The sequence below is a fragment of the Periplaneta americana genome, chromosome 8 (assembly GCF_040183065.1).
Source record: "Periplaneta americana isolate PAMFEO1 chromosome 8, P.americana_PAMFEO1_priV1, whole genome shotgun sequence".
In the NCBI taxonomy this organism is placed as follows: Eukaryota; Metazoa; Arthropoda; class Insecta; order Blattodea; family Blattidae; genus Periplaneta; species Periplaneta americana.
In genome coordinates, this window is record NC_091124.1 from 26,691,272 (window position 1) to 26,714,056 (window position 22,785).

A 22,785-nucleotide genomic window follows, 5' to 3' on the forward strand; every position below is an offset into this window, starting at 1 on the left:
CCATTCCAAAAATACAAATCCCTGTAAAATTTAAAAAGACAATTTTACTCAAAAACCAGTATATATCACCCAATTTCTAACGTACCGATACCTACAAGACGAAAAATCGGATTATGCAAACCTATTTTCCAATTCTTTTTGGCTTTTTACACTTGTCTATCTTGCTGAAATGCATTTTTCGAACACTCAAACATTTCGAATAGTAGCTTGCAAGACCAAGGTGTTATCATAACAGCCAGAGATAAAATCGACGAATTTATAAGGAAACTTGATTTCTAGTCGACGTTACATGGCAAAAATAAATTTGGTTCATTCCAGTGCATTAAAAGAGTCATGAAAAATTTAGTTATGTACCGTATGTTACGACAAATACAAAGTTTGTTTTTGTGTACATGTAATTATGGTTGCATAATTTTAAACAGAATTTTGAGTATTATTCTGGAAGAAATGCAAATCAATTATGACAGTCATCGATGGATATTGAATCTGTATTTAGACAGTTGCGTTCAACTTGCTGTAATTCCAAAAAAATGAAATACTTATTGAAATATACTCGTATATGAACTGATGGAATGTTGAAACTATACTTTTTTGACAGAGCGTAGATCAGTTTTCGCTCTAAATAATGCAAGAATATCTCGAAATCGCAAAAGAAGCTACCGTACTAAATTTTTTTATAACATTTGCAAATTCGTATTTATGCAAAATAAGTTTCTAGTCTGTGATTTCCATCAAAAGAAAAGCGAGCAATTGAAAATCAGAAAAGTTTGTGACAATAAAGTTCAGATTTGAGAAGCTACTTTCTTAAAAAGAGGCGCATTTTTAGCAATTTATTATTTTTACTTTATAACTACTAAAACTTTTTTTATTTTTATCTTCAGCGCTTTTTACGTTCCTAAATGCAACATAAATACATATTAATAAGGAGTATTTTGTTTTAATTTGTATATCATCTCGCGACCTCCCCTCAGCTCTTTACACGACCCACTAGGGGGTCGCGACCCCCACTTTGGGAGCCACTCATATAGACTATACCAAAACTTTAGAAATCAAGAACCTCATTCATACAATGTATATTTTGCCGGATCTCTTAACACATTAACTTTATACTTTCGCTTAATACAAGGTAAGAAAATATTTTCATGTAGGCCTTCATTCATTCATAGTTTTCTGCCCAAGGATAGGCCATTCATTGCAAGCCCAGCATTCTCCAATTTTCTCTATATTCCGCTTTCCTCTTAGTACAATTAAGATATATCGATGTTATCTATCACCTGATATCTTCTTCTATCACAATCTTTTTCTCCCATTCACCATTCCTTCCAGTGCATCCTTCAGTAGGCAATTTCGTCTTAACAAATGACATTCATGTACATAAGCTATTAATCTTTATCTTCAAAAATTATTACTGACTCAAGTTTAAGTTTAAAACTTTGCAAAATAATAGTTTTGTTAAGAGAAATTTACAATTATTATGGAATACAACATTTTAAATGAAAATTGAGATAAATTTATTGGTCGGATTGCACGGTATGCTTATTATATTTTTCATAATGAAAACAACAATTTAAACGTCAGTTTCAAAAGTCACTTGCAAACTCCTCACTATTAGCTCTTGGACACACTTACTGGTTTTTAAGGAACTCGGAGGTTCATTGCCGCCCTCATATAAGCCCGCCATTGATCCCTATCCTGAGCAAGACTAATCCAGTCTCTACCATCATATCCCACCTCCCTCAAATCCATTTTAATATTATCCTCCCATCTACGTCTCGGCTTCCCCAAAGGTTTTTTTCCAGCCGGCCTCCCAACTAACACTCTATATGCATTTCTGGATTCGCCCATACGTGCTACATGACCTGCCCATCTCAAACGTCTGGATTTAATGCTCCTAATTATGTCAGGTGAAGAATACAATGCGTGCAGCTCTGCGTTGTGTAACTTTCTCCATTCTCCTATAACTTCATCCCTCTTAGCCCTAAATATTTTCCTAACAACCTTATTCTCATACACCCTTCATCTCTATTCCTCTCTCAAAGTGAGAGTCCAAGTTTCACAACCATAAAGAACAACCGGTAATATAACTGTTTTATAAATTCTAACTTTCAGATTTTTTGACAACAGACTGGATGATAAAAGCTTCTCAACCGAATAATAACAGGCATTTCCCATATTTATTCTGTGTTTAATTTCTTCCCGAGTATCATTTATATGTTACTGTTGCTCCAAGATATTTTAACTTCTCCACCTCTTCAAAAGATAAATTTCCAATTTTTTATATTTTCATTTCGTACAATATTCTCGTCACGAGACATAATCATATACTTTGTCTTATCGGGATTTATTTCCAAACCTATCTCTTTACTTGCTTCAAGTAAAATTCCCGTGTTTTCCCTAATCGTTTGTGGATTTTGTCCTAACATATTCACATAGACAAGCAGCTGATGTAACCTGTTCAACTCCAAACCCTCTCTGTTATCCTGGACTTACCTAATGGCATACTCTAGAGCAAAGTTAAAAAGTAAAGGTGATAGTGAATCTCATTGCTTTAGCCCACAGTCAATTGGAAACGCATATGACTGAAACTGACCTACACGAACTCTGCTATACGTTTACTCAGACACATATTAATTAATCGAACTAGTTTCTTGGGAATACCAAATTCAATAAGAATATCATATAAAACTTCTCTCTTAACCGAGTCATATGCCTTTTTGAAATCTATGAATAACTGATGCACTGTACATTTATACTCCCATTTTTTCTCCATTATCTGTCGAATACAAAATAGTTGATCTATTACGCCTAAAACCACTGGACTAAAGTATTAATAATTGTGTAAATAAATAGTTTTATTATGTAAACCTACTCCAAATAGTTTTGAAACAGATATTTAGCACTAAAACAGGCCTATTTATTTCATATGTTCGTACACTGTCAAAAGAAATGTCGTATTTTCGTAACATTTTCTTAATATTGTGCGGTTTCTGCGTCTTCACCCTGTCTATTACTAGATTATTTTAAGTTAAAATAAACTTGGAACAGATTTTAAAAGAACTTCAAACCAAACATTTTTATTTACATTCAGATCGTCAGAACGGACGCTGGCATTTTCCTAACTTACATAAGAGATAAAATAGCCGGCCAAAGACATCAGTAACAGCTGAGGAAATTCAAGGAAACTTTTATCTCTGTAAAAGTCTTTAGATCCAGTCCGCCAGTCCTCAAATTGAGATTACTAGAAACCTTTGCTGTTTTGTTTCCTTTTCTTACTGCAGACATCGCTTCATTCGTTTTCCAGTCTCTGATGTCTTCCTTCTGTTCGTAGCGGGATGCCCGAGGCACGGCGCTTCCGGTGGTCTTCGCAGACGACGATTCAAGCTGCTGATTCAGCACCCCCTCCCCCTCCTCCAGGTCGGGATGCTGAAGTAGCAATCGTGGTTATTGCAGTGTGAAACTTGTTTTTTACCGAGAAATATGTTCCTGTATCTCCAGCACGTGAGACGCGCTCCTGTCCCGGCAGCGCAGTCATTTCTTTCTTGTGCCTCACAGATAACCTATTTTTAAAGTTCATCTAAATCGTGCACACGATTTGATGTCATATATATCAAGTTTCTCAGATCGCATCGCGGTTCCCATGTCAGACTCATATTTTACTCTCAGCGGTATCTCCTAGTTAGCAGCGAAGTTCTTCTCCACGAAATTTATTTCCTCTTCGCGATGAATCAAATCACGGTTTGGAACAGCTAACGTATAAGAAAACTATCTTGTGCTGTGTTGTTACAATTGGATACAGACATAGGTAGGCCTATCCATCGTGATTGTCAAAACTGCTGTCAGAAGCATGGCCATCTTCCTAAAGTCCTCGGTCATTGACGTATCGCATTCACTACTAATATTGTCCCAAGATCAAAATCATTTTTCATCGCACTTATCATGACATAGTCAATCCACCGCTGTGGAGTAACGGTTACCGTGTCTGACAGTGTAACGAGCGGGCCCGTGTTCAAATTCTGATTGGGACAAATTACCTGGTTGAGGTTTTTCTGGGGTTTGCCCTCAACCAATTAAGAACAAATATTGGGTAATTTTCGGAGCTAGACTCTGGACGTTTCGCTAGCATTATTACCTATATTTCACTTACAAGGAGAGGACACGCTCTGTATATCACCGAATTAAATGAGATTGTGTGAGATGAAAGTACAAGACGTATACCTGGTATGGGTGGCCAATGACCCTTCGTTTTGGAAATATTGGCTATTGTTTGTAACATACTTCCGTTAGATGCCTAATAGGGAAGCATTAGACTATGTAACAGCGTAGCTCATATGGTTGGATGCTGAGTTGTCATCCAGGCAACCCCAGTTCGAATCCTAATGCCTTCTCATTTTTTAAAACCTGATATTATTATTGTGACAGCGACGTGAGATTCGAACTCACGACCAGCGTCCCGCAAGAGAGCAGACCGCGCGTGAGCCGACGCGGGCTTCACGGAGCACTTTGGGATGGCGCGCGGCGGAGAGAAGGGGAAAGGGCCTACGTGGCGAGGGAGTTTGCGCGCGCATCTTCAGCTTGCCTAGAGAGGCCGAGAAATCCGTCGAAGTGGAAGACTCGCGAATTCGAACTTTCGAGGCTACGTCGCTGTGGTTATAAATTACGGTCGCGAAGGAACGACAGCAGTTTTCAGTTGATTAGTCAGCCAGTCAGTGAGAAAGCCAGAGCAAGCAAGCCAGTCTTGTGTACCGGAGTTCGGCTCGAGTGTGCGTCCGCAACTGTATCAGCATCCGAAGGCCTGAGTTCGAGTGCAGTGGACCGCAGTTGGAGGGACCTGAGTTCGAGTGCAGTGGACCGCAGTTGGAGGGACCTGAGTTCGAGTACAGTGAACTGTCTCTGAAGGTCTGTGGTTCGAGATACTGTGAACTCGAGTGACTGAGCTAGAAGAACCGTGAACTGAGAACTGACAGTTCTGATTTGTAAATAGTGCTTTGTAAATATTAGTTAAGATTAATAGTTCATTGGTGTTCGTAATAGTCCAAGTAAATTGTCATTGTCGTCGGTGGAGTGCTATAACGAATACTGTGTTGAGTGAAAATCTAATTGTTGACGAGAGCGTTTAAGGTGAATTGTAGGAAGGAATTATTGTTGTGACGAATAAATTACATTGTTGTTACTAATAAAATTTACATTATATTATGATGATGATGATTATAATTATGATTATGATTATGATTATTATTATTATTATTATTATTATTATTATTATTATTATTATTATTATTATTATTATTATTATTACCAAAAGGACAATTTGGCCCAAGAGTGCAACATCAAGTAGATGAACTCACTTCTAAATTCGGAAATATATGTGTGACACGTTCTTCATCAGGAAAGCTGGCATCTCAACTCCATAAGCAATACCTGGAGAAAGTAAGAAACACATATGTGAAAGAGTAGCCATTTCTTCTAATTCTGGACTCGTGGGAAGGGTAGGTAAATCCTTCTTTGTATGATGAAATATTTACAAATGAAGATAATGAAGTAGCGTGCAACCTTAAAGTGATTTCACCCAAATGTACTGGATTATGCTAGTCCTGTGATGTTTATTTTTTTTTTAGACAGGTGAAGATTTTTATCAAATATTTTCAAAATATGCGTGGTATGCATCAAAATTAATAAACGAACGAGAAGTGTTTGTGAATGTGAAAGATGTCTGTTTCGCTGCAGAAGTGCGGAAAAATGTGTGTGACTGTTGACAACCTTCTTTCATTTGCTGTGCATGGTGCAGGAAATATGTATGTTTTGTATGTTTTTGTGACTTTCATCATAATGAATCATGTACAAAATGAAGTGGAATAGAAACAAAACAGACACCAGTGACCTGCCTACGTGAGCAATATTTCCTTGTTTATCCTTTACAATAAAATGTTAGTTAATTAGTAATTTGTTTAAAATATGATGAAGCGTTCCATACATTGAGAAATATGATATATGTAAATAGATTACTGTGATCACACTATTAATCATTATTAAAAGAAAAAAACATAGGACCAGTTAAGACTCGAACTCAGGTTGCCTGGATCACAACTCAGCGCCCAACCATATAAGCTACGCTTTTACACCGTCTCATCCTTCCCTATTAGGCATCTAACGGAAGTATGTCACAAACAATAGCCAATATTTCCAAAACGAGGGATCATTGGCCACCCATACCAGGCATTACTTTAAACAGTACTTCTTGTACTTTCATCTCACACAATCTTATTTCATTCCGTGATATACAGAGCATGTCCTCTCCTTGTTAAACGCTCGATATCCATAACAGTTGATAAAGCGTCGTAAAATAGCTCAATTAAAAACAAATAGGCGAAGCTGGTCATCGTTACAAACACGCTGTCATTATAATCACAACCAGGCTTAGGATTCGAGACAACTTAAGAATGAAGTGAAATTACAGTGCAACGGAGTACAGATGGAGTGAGGTGGCGCGCTGAGTTTTGTTTACCTTTGCGGTAATGTACAATCAGGTTCGAGATCAGAGGTACAGTATTCTTCCGTCTCTCCCTACGAAACGAACTCAGGCCATCACAGTGCATTTTTAATTCATAGTGAACAGTTATTTTGGAACTAGTTACAAGTATGTATATGGTTGTTCACTGTAACGCTAACTACTTCAACGTCGTCGAGGGACATGAAAAGTTGTGAGTTATGTATCCTACTTCATTTTGAACCTTCACTAGATTATACTACGAGTAATAGCAGAATATAACTCAGCACATTGACGTCGTTATTTTTATTCACAGTATGTCTGTCTACTATGTTCAAGGAATTCTATAATCAAGTTGTGCGTACATTGGTTGCTAAAGTGTCCCGGATCCTAAGTCTGAGCATCTCTATTATTATTCATGTCGTGGTCGTTATTGTCAACGCAGTCATCGTCACTGTCCTTGTCGCTGTCACCGTTACTATCGTCGTTCGTCGTTATTGTCATCATTGTCGCCGTCGTTATCTTCGTCGCTGATATAATCGTTATCATCATCGTCGCTGTTGTCACTGCTATCGCTGTCGCTCTTAGCATCGTTGTCACTGTTATCGTTGTCACTCTTAGCATCGTTGTCGCTGTTATCATCGTAGTTGCTTTTATCATCGTCGTCACTGTTACTAACGTCGTCACTGTTACCATCTTCGTCACTGTTACCATCGTTGTCTCACTTACCATCGTCGTCCCTGACACTATCGTTGCAGCTTTAATTATTTGTCTTTATCGTCGCCATGACCTTCGTTACATTCCTCATCGCCATCATTACAATAAAATTACAGTTATTTTCAACCCTAAATATTATAGAATAATATTCTGTATACAGATACAGATAAAATAGACGTCATGTCAAAAAAAACACTTTCTATATGAGGAGAATGACGTTTTCTTTGGTGAAATTTTTATAATAATTTATTTTTGTACCACTATAGCTACTACAGTGTGTTCCACGCTTCGTAATGAGATATGATGAATCAGAAGGCAGATCTCAGAGTTGTTTAACACGTTAGAAGAGCCCAAGCAGTAGATGGCACTGCTAGACGGCATTCACTTGGTTGCGTCGGTGTGCACGGTGTATACACTGGAGCACTACCCTCGAACGCTCCTTCCCTCTCTCCAGGTAGTGACGCTCTTGAAATCAGAGCCCCTGCTAATGGTGAGGTTGTAAGGGTAGATCTCCCGTTCCTCTGTCACCCTATTATCTTCGGCTTAAGTTCTGATATTACAGGCAGTGAGGGTCGGTTTAGTATTGTTCATGTAGCTAAGAGGCTTACACCAAATAAGAGGGTAAGTGCACGTTGATGAAAAGTGCTGCGTGAGCGATAACCTGATTACTCCGCGAAGAAACGGCAGCGTCGCAAATACATGCCACGCACAAAGAAAATGTACAGAGCTTAGTTTATATTAAGCATATAATTATTGTAGAAGAAAGCGCTAAATAACACCAAATTCGAAATTATAATGGCATAACGAATAGATACACTGTAAGGAAACGTGCTTGTGTCAGGTTTCTCGAACGTGAGATATCTATCATAAAACTCTATCGAATAGACATTGGATATTTTTGCATTACAAGAACGTGGCATAGCCTTATCGCTTCGAGATCTCGTCAGCTAAGTTATGCCCAGTTTGTCGAACGTTAGGTATCGATCCTATAACGCTATCGAATGGATATTTTAACGTTACACGTTACCGTTTCGAGAACTCTTACTTATGCCCAGTTTGTAGAACGTTAGATATTGATTCTATAACGTTACAGAATGGATTTATTTTATTTTAGTAGGTTATTTTACGACGCTTTATCAAAATCTTAGGTTATTTAGCGTCTGAATGAAATGAAGGTGATAATGCCGGTGAAATGAGCCCGGGGTCCAGCACCGAAAGTTACCTCAGTGTATAGATAATTATACAATATGGACACTTCGCGTCGGTACCTTTGATGTAGCAGGACTGATTTCAAACCAGTTTGAGCGTGACATTCTGCTTTCTCCCAGAAGTTGGCACTGACATCACACCAGCTAGCAGTCGACACAGCGGAAATATAACACATACAATTAATACATCTATAACGTCATAGAATTAATATTTTAGCGTTGCACGAACGTGATAACTCTACCGCTTTGCGAACTCGTCTACTAACTTATGCCCAGTTTGTCGAACTTTAGATATCGATTCTATAACGTCATAGAATGGATATTTTAGCATTGCACAAATAAGTGATAGCCCTACCTCTTCGAGAACTTGACTGCTAACTTATGGGTCAGTTTCGCAAACGTTAGATATCGATTCTATAACGTTAGAGAATGGATATTTTAGCGTTGCACGAATGTGATAGCTCTACCGCTTTGCGAACTCTTCTACTAACTTATACCCAGTTGTCGAACGTTAGATATCGATTTTATAACGTCATAGAATGGATATTTTAGCATTGCATGAACATCAGATAGCCTTACAGCTTCGAAACCTCTTCTGCTGGGTTATATCTGGTTTCTCGTACGTGAGATATTAGTTCTATAACGACATCGAATGGACAAATATACTTTTTGCATTTCAACAACATGAAATAGACCTATAATGTTATCGATAGTTATCGAATGGACAACTGACATGTTTTTGAGTTCCTTTTTACCGCATGCAAAATATTAGAAGAAATAGTAACTTAGTAACTGTAATTGATGTTCTCTTGTTTTATAAATTGTCAAAGCCTGCTAATTTCTGAACATGGTCCACTGATTAAGTTATTTCTTCATCCTTTTTATATATACGTATGTTTCTTATGACAATATTAAATCTCTAAGTCCCATACCCAGAAAACACACGGTATATAATTGCAGTATATTGTCTATTTTGTCCGTTCTTGTTTTTGGTCACTGCTTCCTACACAACAATATAGGCTATTCGAGTTAGGTAGCACGAAGATCGTTCTTACATTGTTTTTTTTTGACATCGCTATTCAAAACGATTAAAAGACTATTCGAAATAGTTGTTTACAAATCTAGACACTCGCTTGATGTGCGAACTACACAATTGAAACAGAAATCCCCGCCCTGGGTTCTCTGCGACTTGCGAGACATAATAGATGAGCTGAGCAACTGGAATAGAAGAGGCAAAAAAATAAACAGTAGATACACTATGACATCTATATCGATGTGGAGGGCCCCTCTGGGGGCTTGTTTTGTTTCTACTGGCGACGGTAGGGCGTCCCTCAAATAGGGAATGCTGGGGAGAAAGGGGTAGAACGAGTAAAGAAATAGTATGGAAGACACGACAAGAAATAAAGTGGAGCTGGGTGGAAGGGCAGATCATATATATGGACGCAGGAAAGAGTTAGATGCATGTAGGTGGGTTCTCTATATATCTGAAATGGTAATCCGGTCAAGTCGTTTTTCCAAGCTACGGTTTCTCTTCCGGTTGCACCAACCCTCTTCTTCCCTAGCCCTATGTCATTGCGCCATTCCCTTCCCTCTGCAAGTTGAAAGAAATCTACAGCGGGTTAGCTGACGAGTTGCCCCTTTCGTTTTCATATCTATTTTCATATCGTAATTAATTACACTTATTTTCCAGCTGGATTACCACATTTTACTCTGAACATGCAGTGATTTATGAATCACTCACATTAATTGACTATTTCACTGATGTTATTTTCGAGCCTAAAATCCTTTTGCTGTTAGGAAATAGAGTACAACGTTCTCAATCCGAACCGCAGTAGTCAAGAAATTTCTGTTAAGGGATTAGGTACAGCTTACAGCAGTAAAATTGTTGGAAATACTCAAAATTTTTTGCCTCCATTACTGTATGTTGTACAATAATGAAAATTGGTATGTGTAAAATACTATCCTTTTGCTATATGAAAAAAAAATAATTTAACGATTTAAAAAATATATATTTCTATTTTTTTTTTTTTTTTTTTTCAAAATTCAAAGTTCACTGTGCAGTGATGAAGCGTTTCCCTTATAACTCGTAAACTTGTTAACTTTTTCATGTTCTTTCTCTTTTATTTTATTGCTGAAACTCATGTTTACAATTTCATACTCTTCGAACTATATTTCTTAATAAACAATATATATTTATTTTTATTTTGTGTTAGATATTTGGTCATTTTTTAAAATGAATTTATTTTTTATCAGATAGTCTATCAAAGGTAGAGAAGTGATTTTGCATCATATTGTAGGTATGACATGCATAAATACACTCAAAAAATTTCATTACAGAATGTTGGATACTTTATGAGTTATGAGGGAAAAACTTCATCACTGCACAGTGAACTTCGAATTTTGAAAAAAATATATACTTTTTTTAATGTAAAAACATGTTTATCATATAGCAGAAGAGCAGTGTTTTACACATACTAATTTTCATTATTCTACAAGATACAGTAATGGAGGAAAAAAATGTTGAATATTTCCAAAATTTTACTCCTTGAAGCTGTACCTAACTCCTTAATCCTAACAAAAATGTTTGCTTAATAGATCAATTACTGTTTATTTTTTATTTTTTTACTTGGTTATTTAACGACGCTGTGCCAACTACGATGTTATTTAGCGTCGATTGAATTAGTGATAGCGAGATGATATTTGGGGAGACGAGGTCGAGAATTCGCCATAGATTACATGACATTTGCCTTACGGGGAGAAAACCTCGGAAAAAACCCAACCAAGTAATCAGACCCCCGCCCGAGCACAACTCCCATCGGCAGGTAAGCGCCTTAACCGACCGAGCTACGCCGGAGGCTATTATTGTTTAATATTTGCTACATATAATGAAACAAACATCTGTCCATTATTATTACAATTAATTTATGGCGCGGTTAAGGCGTGACCAGTAAACCGAAGATCGCTGTTTCGATTCCCGATGGGGTCATGGATTTTTCCATTGATTTATAATTCTTCCAGCCGTACTATGGTCCTGGAATCTACTCAGTCTCCAATAGAAATGAGTACAGTAACTTCTCTCTCATCCGGATAGTAGGGTAGGTAATTATTATTGGCTACTCACAGTACAGTACGTGCCTTCTTCCTCCCCGCCATGTACTTTTTCCCTCCCCCTATTTGCAACCCCGTCGTGCTTTCAGTAAATCACAGGTTGTGTGTGGAAGAAGTTCACTATGCTTTCTAAGACATTTACTGATAAACGCTCGAAGTTTAATTATTTTTTAAAAGACAAATTGGATATTTTGAAGCGGCTGGATGAAGGGGAAATTATTTCTGGTATCCCAACAAGTACAATTCATGACTGGAAGCGTAATCGGGCTGCACTGGAAGAATATTGTGCATCCACGAGCTCTAATGACAAGCGCCGTACATTGAAGCAGCCTAGTGTTTTCAAGTACGATAAGGAACTGTTTCTATGGTTTCAGGAACAAAGAAGGAAAGGTACTCCAATATCTGGTCCGATTCTGAAAGAGAAAGCGTTTGATATGCTTAAGAAACATGGAGGGGATAATTTCTCTGCTAGTGATAGGTGGTTTTCAATATGGAGGGAAAAGTATAGTGTTCGTCCACTTGCAATTTGTGGAGAGAGGATGTCAGCTGATACCGTTAGAGCTGAAGAATATAAAACTACATTCCGAGATTTGGTGAATAAACTAGAATTATCTCTCCAGCAGATATACAATTGTGATGAAACCGGTTTAAATATCAAATGTTTACCGAAAAGAACTTTAGAATCTACATCATACAAAACTGCGCCTGGTTTCAAAATCCAAAAAGAACGTGTGACTGTATTAGCTTGTTACAATGCATCAGGGGCAAATAAGCTTCTCTTGATGTTAATTGGAATAAATTTAATAATATACTGATTGTAACTATTGTAATCGGTGACTTAATTACTGTATTATTCAAGTGTTCACAAATATTTTCTTATCATATTTACTCATATCAATTATGCAGACGAATGAGGGATAGTTAACTAATTTCCGTACCGTCTTGCAGTAAGGCGTGGCCTATGAAATCACGTGAATGCCTGACGACGAAGCGGACGGACGACATAGCAACGGATCACAGAGAATTTACTGTACCAGAAAATTTTAGTGGTGGTAAAGGCGGCGGACATGTAGGATTGACATCCCTACTGCCATTAATGCCGATTGTCTGTACAAGTGGAAGCCTTAAACTCTCGCCACTCTCTGGGTCGATTTGGTTGTTATGGAGTTGACTTTAATTTATACTTTACCTATAATTTTGTTAACTCAACTTAATTATAATTCGGTGAAGGTTTCTTATTAATAGACTTCGAAGTTAAGGCACATTTACTCTGAAGTTAAATACACACAGAATAATACAGTGTTTACAAAGCAAATGACAAGGAAATCCCTCCCCTCATACACATATCATCTTGATTGGATGGAGCAATACAGACCGAGCAAGGAAAAAATTCAATGTTCGTGTGAGGGTCAAACGTAAATAGACCTATTATGTCGATTAGAATACATTGCATTATCGTCTCTAGGGTCTACAGACGTAATATTTTTCCTAGGCAATACAGGGCAATACTATTTACAAAGGTACAGTGGAACGTCTCGTTTAGGCACAGTGAAAACGTAAACAAAGTACAAGTAATGTGTTGGGGGAGGTCGAGCCGTACGATAAACACGAGGGATGCACAAAATTTTAGTTACATTTATGTCGGAGCATTAATTCAAATTATATAAAAAAACACTTTATACTGGCTTCCAGATCAGAAGGTCCCGGGTTCGATTCCTGGGCTCGGCTCTCGGTGAATTTTTCTTGAAGAAGAAGAATTCCCTGGGTGTCTAGAGTCTGGAAATTTGTATGAATGTAAGTGTGATTGTGAGTGTGCCGGGTTAATATTAATTAACCAATCATCTATACTAATAATAAATCTGTAGCCGAAATTTTTCTGGTAATTTTCGATTTTCCAAAAATAATTGGTCCTAAGATATATAATTAACCACCCTGAAACCGAAAATCGCTTTTTTGAAATTTTTGTTTGTATGTCTGTCTGTCTGTCTGTCTGTCTATCTGTCTGAATGTTTGTTACCTTTTCACGCGATAATGGCTGAACGGATTTCGATGAAAAATGGAATATAAATTAAGTTCGTTGTAACTTAGATTACACTGTACAACATGAAAAATGCCCTTTACATGGAAACATGTGTTTCTTGTATATTTATGGCTGGAAATAACGAGTTTGTACTCGGTTTTTGCCTAAGACGAACCATTTTCCAAAAAATCCACAATTTAGTATTTTATGTATTTCCTCGATAATATTGCTCTGTTTCCTTAATTTAAATTATTTTTCGAATATCCTGCTTCTTCTATCAAACATTTTCAGTGCAGGGATATATTTAGACACATTTAGAAATATATATCTACATCAATCATTCACTGCCAGGTTGATCATACCATAATTCCAGCATTTTAAATGTAACTTTTTGTTTACTTTCAGATGTTTCCATTTACCACGTGATACTGCTCATTGAAAGTGCTGTTTGTGGAGTGCTGTTAAGTGTGAAGTACTAATGTTTTAAGGCCTAAGGACACCGTGAACTACATTCAATGCATCATGTCTCGTCAATGTAAAAATAAGCCTGACTTATTTTGTTATGTGTGTGGCGAAGTTACATTCAAGACTCAACAATGTAGCTTGTCGCCATTGGTTAGAAAGGCATATGAATTGTACTTTGGATGCAGAGTTGGAGATCAAGATAAGTCTTGGGCTCCACATATATACTGCAATTCATGCTCCAGGAATCTGAGAAAGTGTTTACAAGGAAATCGTAGTGCAATGAAATTTGGTGTACCTATGGTTTGGCGCGAACCAAAAGACCACGTAACGGATTGTTACTTTTGTTTGACAGATGTTAAGGGGTTCACCCCAAATCCAAACACTCTATGCGGTATCCAAACATACCCTCGGCTATGCGACCAGTTTCTCATTCTGAAGACCTTCCTGTACCTACAGCTCCAGATAAATATACTCTTGATTCAGAGGAAGACACTTCAGATGCCCGATGTGGTCAAGATCCAGATTTTCAACCCTCTCCATCTATGACATGTGTACATCATGAAATAAAATAGGGAGAGCTTAACGATCTTGTAAGGGACTTAAAACTCTCTCAAACAGATGCAGAATTACTGGGGTCTACGCTACAAGATTGGAATCTGTTAGATAAAGATGTAAAAATTACTTCATTTAGAAGACGACAAAGCAATTTTGGGCACTATTTTGCGGAGAAAGAAGGCATTATTTATTGCTGTGATGTGAATGGGTTATTTCAGGCATTGGGACATGAACACATTGTAGGAGATTGGCGCCTGTTTATTGACTCTTCCAAACGTAGTCTAAAGGCAGTAGTCCTCCATATAGACAATGTTTTTCCCTCTGTTCCTATAGCATATAATGCTGTAAATATCAAGGAAACATATGAGGTAATGAGTGCTATATTGAAATTAATTGATTACTCTACATTCAAATGGCACATTTGCGGAGACTTAAAAGTTATTGGGATATTAACAGGCATGCAACAAGGATACACTAAATTCTGCTGCTTCCTATGTGAATGGGATAGTCGTGACAGAAAAAGTCACTACATCCGTAAACAGTGGCCTCCACGACAAAACTACATTCCTGGCACCAAAAACATATCTCATGAACCACTAGTGAATCCGCAATATGTCTTTCTTCCACCATTGTACATTAAACTTGATTTAATGAAAATTTTTTAAAGACGCTGGACAGAGAAGGGTTAGCCTTCTTGTATCTCAGAAACAAATTCAAAAGTTTAAGTGAAGTAAAGGTAAAAGAAGGTGTTTTTATTGGCCCACAAATTAAATCAGTCATGCACGACGAAGACTTTGAAAATAAACTATCAGAAGGAGAAAAAGCAGCCTGGCAGGCATTTAAATCAGTATGTTCAAGTTTCCTTGGAAACGAGAAAGCTGAAAACTATGAAGATCTTGTTCGTGACATGGTGAAATGCTTTCGTGTTATTGGCTGCAATATGTCCTTAAAACTACACTTTTTGGACTCACATCTAGATTTTTTCCCTCAAAACCTGGGTACAGTTAGTGATGAGCATGGCGAAAGATTCCACCAGGACATTGCTATGTTTGAAAAGCGCTTCAGTGGACGATGGAATGGAAGTATGCTAGCTGAATATTGCTGGTCTACTATCAGGGACACTCCACCAGATGCCTACAAGCGGAAACGGCCAAAAAAAAAATCATTTTAGTGTATGTGTTTTCCGTAATGAGTGTCGCTGTTAATTTTCTCTCTGACCAATTTGTATAAATATGAAAAGCGGGTCTCCTAAAAAAACGGTACGTGATGGACCATTTTGGTTTTCAGATATGAATCAAGCACGTTTTGTTTATCCTGTATCACATACTTTCATCTAAAGGGCAGACGCAAAGTTCAAATTTGTTGTACAGTGTTATAGGCTATATGGCATTCAAACTACATTATTTAAAAGGGGGGTTATAAGGGGGACTGAATTAAATAAATCGAAATATCTCGCTTATTATTGATTTTTATGAACAATGTTACATAACAAGACTTTCTTTAAAAATCATTTCCGATACGTTTTATTCTTTGAAAAATTGTGATAGGACTGATATTTAATGAGATAAATGAGTTTTAAAATTAAAATAACTGCCACCTAAGGCCGTGTAATGAAATAAACAAATGACTTCGTCTGTAAGGGGCCTTGGTCAACAACAATCGAAAGCTATGAATCATAGCCTACAGAAAATGTTTCTGTGTTTGTATGAAGCAATATCGGAAACTAAATTAACCGATTTGTATAATTAATTATTATTTCACCATTGAAAAGTGTAGTTTCTCTGTATGGACATAATGCTATAATGTTATTACAGTAACTTCTGAGTGAATTGAGGACAGGTAAGATTAAAATAGCTTCGTATGCACAGAAAACTTGATAGGCTATTCTGTGTATTCGTTTCCTGTATTTCTTAAAATAATGTTTATCTCAGAGAATTAACGACCAACGAGAGTGTATTGATTTAGTATGCAGTAATAATAAGTTAGCTTAGCATTTCATTATTTTATAATCCAAATTTTAACTATGCTTAATTGAATCGAGCTAAAATACATAAAATACATATGCATTAAATGCAATGCAAAAAATTTGGGTAATGAGCCAAGCAGATTATGTTGCCCTGTTGTAAAGTAAAATTTGTCCCTCCTGAGATTCAAGAGCCCCCATAACAAATTGAAAACTTACTTATCGGGGTACATCCGTTATCAACACACTTTTTATATAATATAATTTAAGTTATTTAAGTTATTTGAAGGGTTCAGAACCATAGTGGGCCAAGCGCCATTTACTGAATACGTAGAAAACAAGAGTTAAAATTAAGTTATTACCAAAATTCAATGGAAATATATAACAAGTAAAATAAAGTATACACATTAAATGTAAATGATGTCAATGTTCATTGAACTATGGATGCATGAAATAAAAATTAAGAAACATGTTAAAGGAATTGTCATTGCACCAAATGAGTGCTCTCTGGACCAAAATGATCGCATTTTAATTATTTGGATGCAATTTAAATTAAGTAACATATTAAACGATTTATCCTTCTATCAAACACGAATGTTCCCTGGATAAAATGTCCTATTTTAATTATGTAATTACTTTATATTTATTTCTAACGGGTGCAGCGGAGCGCACGGGTACGACTAGTCACAAATATAAAAATACATCAGGACTGTCGCTGGGCAGCAACCTGAACACACGTTTCAGCGTCACATTGTTGACAAGTAACTCCATCTGTTAGCACAACCATAAAGCATCTAATAGATGCTATAGAGTTATCAACAACGAGAAAAAAAAACACTAAACAAAAGAACACAAATTGCATAACGTTATCATATATACATTTTAACAAACAAGCAATTGTAATGTTGAAATAATTCAATATAACAAATCAAATTTTGCTACTTAAATGATGTTGGTGTCAAGCAGCGTTTTTTACGGTCATGAATTTCATTCTCTGTATGACTAACATAATATCACCGTCTTCTGTGGCCGAATTAACAAACTACAGTACTGTAATTATGTTTAGAAAATAGTGTTGTCACTTCAGACCAATATATAATTCCCATACATTGTTGACAACTGTTCAAAATAAACTTACTATAACCTAACCATTAATTTAATTATATTGCCCTCAGAGTACTTAATTAGTTCAAATGGTATTTACCTCGTCGTAAGAAGAATGCATTTAGACCTTTAGTTTCGTTATTAATGCCTTCCTCTCTTCGCCGATATTATGAGCGTGGGTATCAGAATGTTTAACTTTGAAGTGACGCTTATTGTTGTACGTTTTTGCCGTACATCGATATGGCATATTGAACATTGTTGTCGTCAGATTAGACAAGATACAAGCCCTCGCAAAAGGGCAGCCGTGACGAAAATGTGACTCAGGAGCACATTGTGGCTCGCAATGATAGCTGTGCATTTCTCTTGCTTCCTACCTACCCCAACCCCCACCCTCTCACTCACTGCAGTCAAATTCCGTTAGATATGTATTTGTCTCTGACCTGCAAGTGACGTATCGTCGCAATGTCTCTCTCGAAACCATGTGCCTCTTCAAAAACGAAAGTTTCAAGTAGGTTGGGAGGACGCATTTTTTACTGCCAATATGATGAGAATATTAAATGTATGATTTGTTCACAAGCATTGCGAGGAAAACGGTTGTATAACGTAAAACGGCATTATACTACATGTTACTCATGAAACATTAAAAGGTTAAGTGTTGTTAATAATAATAATAATAATAATAATAATAATAATATCATTATCATCTCTGTACGTCGATCCTTTTTCAGCAGATGTACGAATAATGTGGTGAGCTCTTCAATTTAAACTCACAGATTTACAATGTGATGTTAAATGAAAGCTAGATGTAAGGACTTGACAAATGTTGAACTTTTCAAATCTGCCAAAAAATAAATATCCGAAGCTTCGTTCTTTCGCTTGCTCTGTTGAACCATGTTCACTACAACTTACGTCTGTGAAAAATTATTTTCAAGAATGAGAATAGTAAAAACCAAATTTAGATTACGACTGATAGACAAAATACCTTCGTGATCAACTACGACTGCCAGTAAGTTAAATAATTCCTGATTTTGAAACTTTGTCGCAGAGACATTCTGAAGATAGTTAATTTTGGGTTGTGATAATGTGTCCAATGTTTTCTTGTTCATTTCTTTCTTCGTTACACGTACTAAACATTAGTTTGTAGCCTTGTACTGTATAAAATTATATTTAAGGGCTTGACGTAAGGAAAATGAAAATCCGTTAATAAGTCAGACAGTTGCTTCACTTCCCCTTCGGGTGTCCGCTTCCCTCCATAGAGCTATGCACGTTGCAGGTTACACAGAAGCTCGGCGCACGAACACATTTTCGCCACGGCTGCAAAAGGAGTTAAATCCTGAACCGACTGTCGTCGCACTTCTCTTCATTCTTATTCAAAACAGTTAAGCACAAACGATAGTACACCATATGGATGGATGAATGAATGACTGATGGAACGCATAGTCCAGCAATGCCTGCGGAATATCATCGAACAGACGAGAAGAGTTGATGATCGCATGCATTCGTACACCACCACAGCCTCAGCAACAGAGAGGAGTCGGGGTCCGCCCAGGGCAGACACAGGGCAGCGTCCGGGCGCCCAAGCCCTCAAACGCTGTGTTAGAATGGTCTGACATAGACCGTTGTTCCAACCAAGACATTCATGGTTGTAACTCGTGTAGAAGCGCTTATGATACAGACATTGAAAAACAATTTTTGTGACAGTTGTGTAATACTAATACATAGCATTATTCCATTAGAAATTCGATTTTGAAAAACTGTAACATAGACCATTATTCGGCCCAACGCTTCATTTGTTGATACGCCCTTCTGGTATGATACCCTCGATATATAAACGTGGTTAGGAATAATGTCACCATTATAAAACTTATGAGACTTCATGAGTGCTAACTAATAGACTTTAACTTATTTACCTAATTTACAGCTCTCATATTCATGGAAACTTGAATTTCAATACAAGTTTTTCAAATAATTGTTTAAATGGCAATCTTACTCGTGTTAATTATGTAAACATGTGTGGCTTACAGCTGTTTCGGTGTTGCTTGACACCATCCTCAGAGCATACTAGATCTCGGCGCTATCTCAACTTCGCTGCCTGTTGTGTGGGTGCGTTAGTGTGATGAAGAGTTGTGTTAGTGTGTGTGTTCTGAAATTGATCTGTGTGTTGAGAATTTGATTAGGGTGTGTTTTAGTGTGTCTGTATATTTCATATTGTTCTCGTGTGTTGAGTGTTTGGTTCTTGGGTTGTATGTGTAGGATTTCCATGTCTGTATTTATGTTATTGTATGTGTGGTTAGCATTAGTTATGTGTTCGGCATATGTAGATGTATTGTGTCCTCTGGTTATTGCTTTAATGTGTTCTTTGTAGCGTGTTTGGAATGATCTGCCTGTCTGTCCAATGTAGAAACTGTTGCAACTATTGCATGTGAGTTTGTATACGCCTATGTGGTTGTATTTATTTGTTTGTGTTGTTTGTGTGTTGAGATGTCTTTGTAGTGTGTTTTCTGTTCTGTATGCTATGTCGTATTTCTGTTTTCTGAATGAGGATGCGATCTTGTGTGTTTTTGTTTTAGTATGTTAATGTGATGTGTTCTTGTGTTTGTGTATTTTTTATGTGTTTTTGTGTTTGTTGAGTTTTTGTTTTGTCTTCCTTATGATGTTGTCTATTATGTTTCGGTTGTAACCATTTTCTTGTGCTATGTATTTGATTGTGTTCACTTCTTCATTTTAGTGTAGTTGGTTCATGGATATGTTGAGTAATCTGTGTACCATTGTCCTGAATGCAGCATGTTTGTGTTGTGTGGGGTGATTAGATGTGTTGTGTATGTGTGTGGTGGAGGTCGTTGGTTTTCTGTATATTTTGAAGGTGTGTTTGTTGTCAACCTTTGTTATGGTGATGTCTAGGAAATTTATAGAGTTATTGTTTTCAAGTTCCAGTGTGTATTCGAGTTTTGGGTGTATTTTGTTTATGTATTGGTGTAGTTTGTGTATTTGTCGTTTGTTTACCAGCGGCGGATTTTCAGGAGAGGCAAGGGAGGCCGTGCCTCACCTAATATTTTACCAGAACACAATATGGCAGTAACAATTTCAGCTGAATTAAGTTCACAGACAAGTTACAGCAAATGACAAACTTTTTCATTTTATATTAATTTTACTATTCACTACGACTGAGAAGTAAGTTACGTAAAGTCGACCACATTCAGTTGGTGATGCCCGCTCGCTATACTGTAGATAGTACAAATAATTCGTACTGAAAAATAACAGACAGCGCTGTAACCTGTACGATCGACATCTAGCGGTCTGCAGTGTCTATGCAAGAGCGGGAGAGAGGAGTCGGCTACATGACGCTACTCCCCGGTAACCATGACAACAGCAGTTCAACCAATAAGATAGCTGGTTAGAAGAGTGTTTAAACTTGATAGAACGCGCGAGGGGAGCCGATTTGGAGACGTCCTACCCACCGCTGACAACTGTACTGCTTACAGTCACAGCTGGTTTCGGCTGTATTGGGAAGCTCTCTCTCTCTTTCTCTCCTCGTAGTTTTAGAAAATTGAGTCACGTGTTGTTAGTTTTCTCTCCCTGAGTAAAAGTTAGATTTTCTCTTGTTTGCGGGTGTTCTTGTTATTTTATTCTTTTGTGTTACGAGATGTATTTACTTATACAGTATTTTAAATAGCCTATCTCGAGAGTTTAGAAACAAATGCAGATTTGTCTCTCGCTTCTTCCAGTAACAGCTATTCAGTATGTTGTGACCTATTTGATCGGTTTGCGAAGAAAGAGGAACGTCCAGTTAATTTGCTGTAAAATTAGACTATGTAATAATAATAATAATAATAATAATAATAATAATAATAATAATAATAATAATAATAATAATAATAATAATAATAATGAGCAAGACCCGGATTCTTGTTTCGAATCAATTTTGTTGCTATCTTGTTACTCTAGAAATATTGCTTTTCTTGTTCGTTTTATGTAGCAAAGAGTAACATTCTTAAATTCGATATGACCTAAAAAGACCTAATTCGTAGGTTAGGACTTAGAGTGTCCTAAAGAGAGGCAATCTTTACCAAGCCGTTGTAATAATATTAACAGTATGCTGTTTATTTTTATTTTTCCCCGTAAAATCATATAACTTCCTAACATACGATTTAAAATCCTAAAACATAAATTGGAAAACCTAATTTTAATTTCTTAAAATCTATAAATTCTGCGCTTGGTAATGAGGTACATCACAGGCCTTATATTTTTATATTTTCATCATTCACGTCTTGGCCTCCTCAACTTTCAAACCCACCGTCCGCTACTGTTGTTTACTTTATATAGTATAAGTATGTCGTCTACGTATCTGTGCCAGTATATTATGTTGTCTGCATATTTGTTGTGTTCATTGTTGAGTATGTATGTTTGTTCTATGTTGTGTTTTTCATTAGTACACATTGTGAAACTTCTTTTCATAGTACTACTTCCACAAAAACATAACATATATTAGTAGAAACGTATTAAACTTACACGCACGGCAGAATAAATGGAAGCCCTGGAGTTCTGATGCAAAACAGCTGATCAGAGCACTCCGCTATTAAAGCACGCTTTCAAAGACCAGCGCACGTACACACGAGAGAAATGCTTAACCGACTGGAACTGAAAGGCTCCGAGATTCTGTATCCAGGTTTGCCAACTACTGTAGGTAACAAATTATGAATTCTAAAATATGTATGAAAATAACAATGTTATAATTATTTCATACTTTGGTTTAGGTAATGAATTTAGTTTACATTGAGGTTTGCCAACTGCATAATTTACATACACTATGAAATACATTGAGGGCATAATATCGGAAAGAACAGATACAGCGTTATTGAAATATTTTAATGAAACCTATTTAGGTTTGAAAATTTTCGTTTGAGAATTACAATGGACATGAGAAAGAATCAAAGAAATTACCTTGTTATGTGGACAAGGATAAGAAAAATTATTCTATGTTTAAATGACTCTAATGTAAACTTGCAGTTTTGTTGGTACGTCCTTCCCGCGTATAAAAAGGGTTACCAGAAAAATATGTGTGATTATACATACATACATACATACATACATACATACATACATACATACATACATACGTACGTACATACATAAGTCAGAATAGGAGTTCGCTTGCATGTCT